Here is a 12,520-nt window from a genome sequence, read left to right as displayed (position 1 = left end):
GTACGCTTCCAGTGTGTGCCCATTATTTCCCTCCATTTCGTAGCCTGTCTAAGTAACTGCTGGTTAAGCTGCTGCAAGAGGCACAACTACCTTAGTTGAGGGTCTTAGTGGCCTTCATAGAGTACAAATGTTACTTGCAAAACCACCGTGCCCAGTAGATGCAGATATTGGTACTGTTTCTATGGTACCTTTCGTGAGCTGGATATGTTTACGGACTCCACCCTGCCACATGTCAATGAAGCTCATAATTCTTATGACTGTGACAATGGGAGCTGTGAATGTGTCAAGGTAAAATTCTGATAATGCTCTTAACTACGTATCTTTTAATTTAAGGAATCTGCATGGGGCAGTTCTGAGGTGTACAGAATGGAATGCAGTAGTTATATATTCAAGCTTAATCACTGATGTCAGAAGCAAGCAAATGAGTGCTTTTGGCTTGCCGGTAACTATAAGTACATTTTAAATATGACTTAGGCAGATACAGTTCTTTAAGTTTTTTCCCCTAGTAACTTGGAACAATACCCATATTCTCAAGTAGAAATCATTTCTTGGTGAAGGTGTGGAAGTAAAATTGGACATTGGTAGCCCGGGAGGTTGGCATATTGGGTCTGTTTTGTCTTAGGCCTTAGGCAAGAAGAGATTGTTTTAAATACTGTGTGACCTCACTTCGTGATAGCTGCAGTCCCTGAGTCGTAAGTTCTGCAGACCCTGAGGAAAGCTCGGACCTTGGAGAGGCAGACAGTGGAACAAGGGGGGGGGGGTGGCGAGAAACCACCTGCAGGAAGAGATTCGAAGCTGCCCCAACTGGTGCACAGCGAGTTATAGCTTTATAAAATAGTTGCGGCAGACAATATATAGCAAGCTATGCAGTAGTGCAAATGTATAAGTAATTATGTTAATCATATTAATATATGTTAACCATGTATTTGCAGTGATTTCATGACAATACATCAATGTGTTAATCATTAATAAATGGAACACTCAAACATTAATAGTGATTCAATGTCATGTAATCAATATCCATCCATCCATCCATTTTCCAAACCGCTTATCCTACTGGGTCGCGGGGGGTCCGGAGCCTATCCCGGAAGCAATGGGCACGAGGCAGGGAACAACCCAGGATGGGGGGCCAGCCCATCGCAGATATAATTAATATCTATATTCATATCTCAAGTAGGAGCCTAGCAGTCGAGACATGTTCTGTTAAACTGAGCAAAATGGCTGTGTTTTACCTTGCTGCCAAGGTGAACCAATAGAACAGGAGAATTATGTTTGTTATACGTTTGAGCTTGGTTTGTTGGTGTTTCGTGACCAATCAGGACTTAGAAGTCCTTACTGGGAATGGGGAGTTATGGTTTATTAGCTGGTTGCTCTGTGAGCTCCGTGTGGCTTGGTACCAAGTGCCAGAGTGTGACAGGAGCGCTTTGCTGAATTGCTAGAATAAAAGAGATCTCCTTTACTCACCAAACTGAGAGGTCCAGACTTTTATTCTAAGTGTTATATTTAAAATTTTTCTTTGATTTAAAAAATCATGACAGGTGGAGAATCTTTAGAAAAAACTGAAAGTTGTCCGTTTTACTTATTTTTCCTTGCATAGATGTTAAGACTACAGACATTAGAACCTAAATATTGTAAATATTACCAGTGATTGTGATTCACTGTAATTGTCTCTCAATGAGGATTTTTAAATGCACAAGGTATTTTTTCATCCAGGCACCACATTACACAAACATGTTATTTTTGTTCACACGCAAACAAACTCAGCCTGAAATGTTTAGTGGGTTTAATTAAAACACCAATTAATTATTATGAAAGGAAAAAAAAACTTCAGTAATGGCTTTTTCCATCCATCAACTACATGTTTTTGGTACACTGGAAAAAAATGTCAATACAATTATAATGTTTGTTATTAACAAATAATGCTTTTATTTTTTGTATATTAAAGCTGTTAAGGTGTCTTAGGATGTTAAGGTATACTTACATGCTGCTTATGAATTTTCTATGAATGCATTATAAATGCATTATGAAGGTGAACGTAATGTTCTACTAGTGCTTAATGAATGCTTTATGAAGGTCCAGATAATGTAAAGTGCTACCAAATATTTTATGTGACATGCCATGGGGAACTAAAGGGAAACAATATTTGAATCTTGAGTCTAGTTATTTGACCTTCCGAATTATTCATTACTCTTTAATTTATCACTCAACCTAATTAAACGAGTCACATGCGTGAACAATATTTTAAGGCATTGATATTAATAGAAAAAGGCAAAAGCTCATCAAAGAAAGATGAGTGAATTATTCTGATTGCTAAGAGCTTCTAGAGACTTGGCAAGTTCACACTGTAAACATAGCTGGCACATCAGACATTTTTCTGAGAGTCATAGGTAGTCAGTTCCAAAAGACCAAAGGTCTGGGAAAAGTAAGAAATTACTGTTTTTGAACTCAGTCTGATTGTTCAGTCCATTGACAGTAGTAGTCTTTCATATGAACTGTCAAATTGGTATTAGTGTATTTACTTTCAGACCATTGACTTTATCTGTTAAACTAAGACGTAAATGTGAATATATATAATTAATGTCCTTTGATGTTCATGAGGATAGACAATGGCTTAAAATATACAAAATTCCACCGCAGATTCAAAAATTCCCATGTCTGTAAGAGATCATTTCAAAAGTCAAGTCTTTCTTTTCGAGGGACATTTGAAATAATGCCAATATTCTCACATAGTACAAGTTACTATCAATGAAACTGAAGTATTATAAAATGATATATAGAAGCATTTATATACTCAAATACATACTTATCCCTGTATAAGTACAACGACTTGAAATTTGTTTTGGGTTCTGACTGTGAATTCAAAGTGACTTAAGATGCTTGAGTACAGAATGAGGACCCGCCTAAGGAAAACAATGTCCTTTTAACAACAGGTAGGGTTTCATTCTGGTAAAGAAAAACATATTTGTCTTATTATTCATAGCTCCTAGGTCTAAACTTCTACAAAAATAGAGTCAGTGATTCTTAGAATTCTCACAAGTTCATTGCTTCCCTCTCAAATTTATTTAAATTTAATTTTTAAATTCCTGTATAGTTAATCCTTGAAATCAAGACTTATTAGCAGTCCCTATATTTCTTCTATTTGTTTATTTGTTCTGGGTATGATATTAAATGCGTCATGGTGTTGCAACTAAATATTGGTAGGGTGAGTCATAAATCCAGATTAATGCTGCAATAAAAATCACACCCATGAATAATGATTGACTATACATCTATTTAGCACTTATAAAAAAAACTAGAAGCTGAGTAGACTATATTCATTATAAATACAGTATATGTGTTATTTATACACACACCAGAACTTACATTTGTAAGGCAAGAGCAGGTAGATTCATTATAAAATATTTTGAGAACCTCACAGTCACATGATCATTTTGCTGTACATAAAGTGCTTCAATTACACCTAAAATGCACTTTTGCAACAGGGCATGTGAGCTGAGCAGAGCTGAGCTGAGCGAGGAGTGGAGCTGGCGGAATTTGGTCAGAGTGCAGGGCAGTTTTTTAATTACGGCTGGAACGGTTGCTCTGTCTCGCTCCGATTTCGCTCCGACACCGCTCACACTACGACTCTGAGGCGTGCCCAAATCTACCCAGAATTCATCTGCACAATTATCAAGACTGTTACGCAAATTGCCGGAGATGGAATTTGCAAAACATTTCACAAAGGAAACTGATAGGTCATACAAGTGTACTATTCTTATCAAACGTATAGATGACAATAATGTAGAGCAAGAACAACAATGTGGTGAAACTGTTTCAGTGAGTAAAGATTCACTTTGCAATCTAAAAAGTCACCTTTCTCGGAAACATGAGAGTGTGCTACGCGAACACGCGGAGGCCAGAGCAAAACGTGAGCAAGTTTTATATGGTTGTAGCATATCAAGTCTATAAAGTAAATAAAAGTATAAAGGCTTGTAAAGTAAATATGGGTAATCAAATAAATTAGTTTTGTCATTCAAAGTAGGTCTAATGTACATTGCCCGTAGGAGTGCATGTGAGAGTGAATGGTGTGTGAGTGTGCCCTGCGATGGGCTGGCCCCCCATCCTGGGTTGTTCCCTGCCTCGTGCCCATTGCTTCCGGGATAGGCTCCAGACCCCCCGCGACCCAGTAGGATAAGTGGGTTGGACAATAGATAGATGGATGGAAAGTAGGTCTAATAGGATTTTTTTAATTCACCTAATACTGTCAATGGAAGACGGTGGCGCAGGAGATAGTGCTATTGTTCGGCAACCGGAGTTGCAGGTTTGAGCCCTGGTTCCTCCTGACCCCATCAGGGTCCTTGAACAAGACACTGAACCCCAAATTGTTCCTGGTGTGCAGGTTGGCACCTTGCGTGGCAGCCTACCCCACCGGTGTGTGGATGGGTGAATGTGAGGCATGAAATGTAAAGCACTTTGAGTACTCGTAAGAGTAGAAAAGCGCTATATAAATGAAGTCCATTTACCATTTTATTTTATAGAGAGAGAGATGCAGCAGGAGCATCAACAGAAAAAAATAGAGGAATTTAAAACATGGATGCTTAGTGTCACGATCGCGGGCGTGCCGAGCGGCGATCGTGCGGGTAGACAGGTAAAGAACAGGCAGACAGGTCGGATTCGGGGCAGAACTCGGGGTTTAATAGGGAACTAGGACTAGGAACAGGTACACCATCACCATACCACAATGACGGACAGGGGAAACAGGTCAGACCAGGACTTAAATACACCAAGACTAATCAAAGGAATCGGACAAAGCTGGAGACGATCAGGGAAGCACACGTGGGTAATCAGGGGGCGTGGCACACACGAGGAGCCGACGAGCCGGGCATGACACTTAGCCTGTATATTCTTTAGGCTGCTAAGCCCTCTGATTCCTTTATTTTTAAGCCTGTTTTTGTGTGGAATGCCATTGCCAAACCCGTCCGTTGTTGCCTATATGTTGTTTAAAAATAAATATTTTCTATTCTGAGTGACAATGTTGTGGTTGCTCTTATTTCTTTATAATATAAGGCTTCGGTTTAACGTGACGGTTGTTAGGTATGCAGATTATTTGTCCCTCTTTTCTAGTGGAGTGAGCATGGAGCAATTTGACTGGAGCAGGAGGAAATTTTAGTGGAGCGAGGAGCGGTGTTGAGCAGAGCGGCTTAGTGCGAATTACAGCGGAGAAGCGGGCAGAGCCAACAGCCTCGTGAGCGAGGAGTGGAAATTCTCACCGCTCCGTTCACATGCTCTGTTTTACAAATAAAGGCTGCGATCTAATGAAAAAAGAAAAAACGTATAGCCAGATGAGTCATCCTCAATTTGCTAAAGCATGGTTCCCTAGTTGTTTTTCAAAGAGGGTAAAATTCTACTGAATACAAAAGCCAACACAAATCCATTTGTCTCCTGCGGGCCTGATTCAGCTCTTGAATCAAGGAGCCCATAGTTAAGGAACACTGATCTGATATGTTTGGTTAAAATAAAATAAGACTATAGATCTAAGTTCTGGTTTCTATTAGTGAAGGCTTTTTTTATGATATTGACTACTGTCAATTCATCAATCGTTCATAATGACTATGTTCATCTTAAATGACCTAACAGTACTTTTGCATTAATATTAATAAATGCTCTCTATCCATTGAAAGTATAAAGGATATAATATATAGACTAATAACTAGACAAGACATGTCCAGTAAAGTGTGCTTTAAGCAGTAGAGTATGGGGGACACTCCCGAGCATTTAACTTTCAGATTATGCTAACTTCACCACAGTGTTAAAAATGAAACCTGAAGCCACTTTCCGGAATACCATCCTGGTATTTATGCTTGAAGACGTATTTAGGGATGCGTATATTAAAATTGTCACATTGGAGCATGGATAATGGTCCACAACACGTACGGCTCACACACAAAGCAAAGTTGAATTAAAAAAATTACAAACAAACAGAAACAAAAGAGACCATGACGGGTCTAAACAAAGGCAGGTAAATAATCCAAAACTTGCAAAGACTTAAACTCAACACAATGAAATGTAAAGGACTTACACTGACTATGAGCATGTTTTCAGCAAGGAACAATTAACAAAAAAAAATCAAGCACATACAACAGCCAACAGGGTCAGCTCCTGTTGTTCCACTCTGTGCCCCTTTCCCATTTGGCCAGCAGGCGTTGCTGGTCATCCCATCCCTCGTGTTGGCAGTCTTTGTGTTCCTGCTCTCTGTCGGCCATATGCTGAGCATATCTTTGTTTGTAAACCCCTTTATCCATGTTTGAATCCCCCCTCCTGTGTTTGTTGTTTCATTTGTACAAGTGTTTTTTTAGTGTGTGTGTCTGTTGATTTTTGTATTCTGTTTTGGTTTCTTGCTTTGAGCCTTAGTTATGTTTTATTGGGTTTTGTTACTCCCTGTGATAGATTCTGTTTTTTCTGTTTTCTTGGTTAGTTCTTAGTTCCCCTGTTTTAGTTCCTTTGAGTTAATTAGTTTCAGACGTGGCCCGTTTTCCCAACCTTTGTTAATTAGTTTCACCTGTCCTGTTTTAGTCTTGTTACCCAGTTTTAGTTTCAGTATTTAAGTCCCTGCTTCTGTTCAGTTCCCCAGTGGTTCGTTGATTGTGTTTGTTGAATGTGTATATTGGATATTGCCTACCTACCCACCTACTTGCCCGCCTTGTTTTGTAATTAGTCTTTGTTTATCCCAATTAACTTTTGACCCCTCGTGGCACAAATACCAAAACTGCCCAGAGGCTAGTCTTGAACTCACAATGGTTTAGAATAGAGGGTTTTCATCTGCCCTGGTGGCCCAGGAAATGAGGAAAATTGTGAGGACTATGACTGGAGCAAAACCTACAGGAACACAAGGAGCAGAACAAGATGCCCAGTGACACTTCCTGGTCAAACAGGGAACTACAAAAGACATTGACACTATAAGACAGGGACTGAACTAAGCACACTAGGAAAGACCAGCAATATGTGCTGGTCAACAGAGGTAAGCAGGGAACTTAGTCAAAAGATGGACAGACCGGAACAAAGCAGGGATCGATCCCAACAGATACTGAAATTTCAGTTCTTTCGATCTGAACGTTTTCATTTTGAGATTCGATTCTAGCATTTTTTTTTTCAGCTAGTAGTTTTATGTTATTATAGTGAGCTGGACATGAACTGAACTGTTACTGCCCATCAGGATGCATATCCCAAGTACCAATGTCATGCTGGCTGAGGGCATGGCGAGGAGACAAGGCGGGAGCCCAGGATATAAAGCAAACTTGAGGTTTATTAAAGGAGATCACCCAGTCAGGAGCACAGAGAAACACTAGCCACGTTACGACATTAATGACTGGACTGGGGAAACGTAATGTAACGTGGACTTATATACACAACAGTAATTAATAAGATGAGAAACAGCTGAAGACATCAGGATTCCACACAAAGCAAACATGGGGTGTGGCACACAAGAGGATCGGCACGATCGGGGCATGACAACCAACCTCAGAATTTTAATTGAAAAGAAAATCAGTAGTATTACCCATGCCTAATATGGATCAATTAGTTTTTTGTGTTATCTTGCAAAACATGTGCTTTTGGTAAATTGACTATGCTACAATTAATAAATAGGCTATGCATAAAAATACAAAATCTGAAAATGAAATAGTGTGCATTGCACTGTGTTTGTTCAAAGTACAAAAGGTAGAATTAATAGACTAATAACTAAAAAACTAAATATAATACCCTTTTACAATTCCAGGTACCAGCATATCAAGGCATTCCCAGGCCAGCCAAGAGTATAAATAAATAGGTAAATCTATCTCACCATGACAGACTGGTACAATGCCTCCATACCTGTTAAATTAAATACCATTCGATCCACAATGCACCGGACCCCTATGCCTCCCTGCATTTGATAGGCTCACAGGAGGGCAGACCCATGTAACTCTGTAATTATGAACTAACTATGTACTTTGTCTGGCTGAGCTCCATGGCTAGAGACCCACCAGTGAGCTCACCCACCAGTGCCTGACTCTAAGGCAGGGCCCCGATCTCCCTAATCTAGGTGAGGTTCCTTTTTATTTTCCTTCAAAGGGGTTTTCTGAACTGAGTACCTATATATCACAACTTATAAAAAGTAGAGTTGCAAGAAGATAAGCAGATATTTTCATTTTATTCTGAAAATATGATTTTTCTAAATAGCTTGGTCATAGTTGGAGGCCACTGCAGGTGCTGGCATTGAAAATTGATGAGCTTGCCAACATAAATGAAATCAAAATGGGCTAGATTTAATAATGAATTATACACGTATTGCCAGCCAATACTTTGAGTCCTCATATAAGTGGAAAATGAGCCAACAAAATCCCCTGTCCTCCACTATGGAAAATGGCTGATTGTCCAATGCAATCATCTCTATTATTTCAATAGTTGTCTTTTACCCTGGTGCTGCTAACTTTGAATACTGTTTAAATATTGACCTGCAATATCGGTATATTACCATACATTTCATGAATTTATAGTTTATTACGTCTTGCTCAAGACAACATGCAATGGGAAAATAATAATGGAGAAACATATTGCTGAAGAATTGTGAAAGAAAATTAAAAGAAAAACCTGCTTAATATTTTACCCAGAATCACGCAGCCCTACACTTGTGCTGCATGCTTTTCACAGAGTATATATTTTTTGAGTAACAATGGTCTTTTGCAGAATGTATCAAAGTAAAAGGTCATTATTTGGCTCAGAAGTGAAAGTAAAAGTACAAAAACTTAGTAAAAATTTAGGAAAAAAGACAAATAGATTAACAAAGGATTTACACTTTATCACTTTACCCCTCTGGTTAAATTACAGTACTTTCAGGCCTTCATTCCTGAAGAAAAATTGCATCAATTTTCTGAACCTGCTTCTCCTGTTCAGGGCTATGGAGCCTATGGGCTCAAGGTGTGGAACAACCCAGGATGTGGTGCCAATCCATCGCAGGGTACACTTATGGACACCTATGGGTAAGTTGGTAACCACTCCCGCAAAACTGTGGCAGAGACTTAAACCAAGGTCCCAGCGGTGAGAGGCAACAGTACAAACTACTACACTACCAAGCCACTCTGTACAATAAAAAATATTTTGTTTCAAAGATTTTTAGTTTGCATACCTTGTTGCACTTGAATAGACAATGATGACATTCTGTAAGTGAGTGTTTAAAGTTTAGGTATTGGTATTTACTTGTTAGCTTTTTAACCATCAGTTTTGTATTAGGTTAATCAACTAATTAGACATTGGATTAGTCGACCAATCAGAAAACTAAGTGGTTGAATATTCAATGTTCTCCTACTTACATGTAAGGCACTTAAAGGTCTAGCTCCTGCTTACCTGACAGAATTATTTCAACTTTACAAGCCTTGTGGTCCACTCAGTTCGCAGAACGTAGGTTACCTTGTTGTTCCACATTTAAATAAAATGACAGTTGGTGGTAAAGCATTCGGCTACAGGGCCCCTATATTGTGGGATGGTTTACCAGCCTACTGTATGTTAGGGATGTATTTAGTCTCAGTCATAAAATTTCGACTGAAGATCTATTACTTCAGTTTAGCCTACTCACACTGTGCTTGTCCATTAATGTGTCAACGAATGTTCTGACCATCCATGCTCTCTGCCTTCCCGCAAGTCTGGGTAGTGCCCGGGGTAGGCACCATCTGAACTGGAGCCCTGGTTCGGTCCCACAGAGGAGTGATATTGTGAATGGAACCTACAAACATAGTGGGTGCAGCCTTCAATGCCACCCTACACAGGCCCGCATGGAAAAATATACTAACTGATGGACTCTGGCCACCCTACAGTTTTGTAATACTCTCTGTAATGATGTTGTGATGTATCACAATACATACATGTAAAGTGCCTTGGACTGTGTGTGTGTATGTGTGGTGAATGTCAAACAGGTATTCATCATGATGTGGGGACATTTTGTTCCCACAAGGTAAAATATATTTGGACTACACAAACACACACACACACACACACACACACACACACACACACACACACACACACACACGCACACACACACAGCTGCTTTCCTCCTTCTCCTGCAGCTTCATCTCAGTTTAGGATTAAGCCTGGCCAGGGAGATTGTTGAATTCCCCAACTGGAGTCTTGATCACTCATAAGCCATGTCCCCTTAGCACCTATTGAGGCTGGGAGTAAGGAAGGCACTTTTACCATCTGCCTGTGTTGGGCCTTACAGTATGTTTCGGACAGCCTCTCCAAGGAGCTGTCCTGTCGTGTTTAACCCCGAGCGCAATACCAACAACTGCAGCTTCACCCTGGCTGACCTTCAACATGGCAGTTAATACAAAGGGACTACCACCTTCACTCTAGCAAATGTTTAGTACAGTGACTGGTTCAGCAGGCCTGGCAGCTTCATCCATTTGTGGCATTCAGCAATGCTAGAGGCACAAGAGGGCTGGCAACAATCTCATCCCATTCGGGACATCAGCCCTAGTTATTGCAGCTCTTCTAGATCGAAGGTGAGGCCCCAGAAGGAGCAAGGTTTCTCGCAGAACATGAGGGAATATCAAAAGGGACGTACACTGAGGTGATGGTCCATTTACCTCTAGTGATCCCAGGTAAACGGTGGCACTTCCTGTTCCACCTGCAAAAGCCACACATGTGCCATAGCTCCTTTCTTTGTCCCCCAGTTTCTTCACATGCTTGAGTCTCAATCAGTCACCAGTCTAGCCGGTCTGGGATACATTTACTAAAAGCATAGTTGGTAACAAAGTTAAATTCCATAGCTGGAACCATGCAACTGAATGGTTCCAACTCTGTAAGTTTCTAATGGGAACTTTTGGGTAATGTGCCGTGGTATGGCAATGACAGCTTTCCAGCTGGGGTTTCCTGTTACCCCTCCCACAGAAACAAATGTGTCCTTCAGTCATGGTTGCTATTAAGAATCCTGCATTGCCTCAACGTGTTCCCTTGTCAAAAGCGATAGAACGTTCTCTGTCCCTGGGCATGGTTTTGGTTTTTGGAATGTAGTCCTGCCAGAAAAAAAAAAACTTCTTTGCAAAGGTATGTTGATAAGTTATGATTCAGAAAACAGGTATTTTGGGTAAGTCCAATCCCAAGAAGTACATCTATAATTAGGAGAACATTTCTATAACGTTGCTATCTGTGCAAATCTATTAAGTAAGCAAAAGTATTCAACCCCCTTGAAGGTCAACATAATTTTCTCCCTCACAAAAGATTTGTACACAAATTTGTCCATTCAGTATTTTTTTTTGTGAAGTCTCCTGCTGCAACAATATATTTCCAAAGTGAAAAAGAACCATTTTATGCATATATTTAACTGAAGAAAAAAACTAAAAATTGGCAGAATATCGAGATCCTCTAAGTTGGTGGGATGGCACCTCTGGACAGCGGGGCCTAATGCTTAAGGTCATTGTCCTGTTGAAAGATAGATCTTCTCCCAACCCATGCAGTAGATTCATAGTAGACTGGATCAAGTTCTCCTGCAATATTGAGCGGTATTTGTGTCCATCCATCGTCCCTCCAACTCTGACAAGATTCTCAGTTCCAGCACATGAAAAACATCCCCATAGCATGATGCTGACAGCACCATATTTCACCATAGTTATGGTGATTCCTGTGACAGAGGCAGTGTTAGTTTTATGCCACACATACCTCTTTGAAGTCCAGCCAAAAAGTTCTATTTTGGTCTCATCTGACCATAAAACCTTCTTAACTATCTTAACTGGGTCTTTCTCAAGCTTTGTAGCAAATGCCACATGTGCTTATAAACCTTCTTAAGGGATGTCTTCTTTCTTGCTGCCCTCCCGTTGAGGCCTGTTTGATGGAGAGCTCTTGAAATTACGGACCCATGCACCTTCACTCCATTTTCAACCAAAGAGCAATGCAGACTTCTGAGAGTGACTGTTGGATTTTTAGAAGCCTGTCTCACCATCCAATGTCTTGCTTTGATGCTTAGTTTTGAGGGACAACCTGATCTAGTAAGGGTCTGGGTGATGTGATGAACCTTCCACTTTCTGATGATGTATCCAACAGTGCCTAACAGAACATTCAAACTGTGCCCTTGAGGTAAAGTGGGCTATCCCACAAAAACAAAGTTTTGAGAAAATGAGCCCCAAATTTTTGACTGACAAGTGGGATAGCGCACTTTACCTTTCAAGGGCACAACTCTTCTATATTCTTTTGTAGCCATTTCCTGCCTTGTGCATTTCAGTGACTCTCGCATCAGTAGTATACTGCTTTGTCTGAAATTTGCAGTGATAGTCCGACAATGGCCCTTCCAAAGAGTGCTTTTAATATCCAGAGGGAAGCCTTACATTGGGACTCAGAAGTAGTACCTAATTATGTTTAATTATGGTGAAATAACTGTCACTTTTGTGTCGTTTGTGATTAATTTGTTATTTGTGTAAACCTGGCACTTCCAAAGCACAGGGGTTTGAATAAGTATGCAAACAGCACATATCAGGTTTTTATTTTTTCTCTTTTTAGTGTTAGTACACAACTG

This window comes from Brienomyrus brachyistius, chromosome 5 (assembly GCF_023856365.1).
Source record: "Brienomyrus brachyistius isolate T26 chromosome 5, BBRACH_0.4, whole genome shotgun sequence".
Lineage (NCBI taxonomy): Eukaryota > Metazoa > Chordata > Actinopteri > Osteoglossiformes > Mormyridae > Brienomyrus > Brienomyrus brachyistius.
This window is presented reverse-complemented; position numbering follows the sequence as displayed.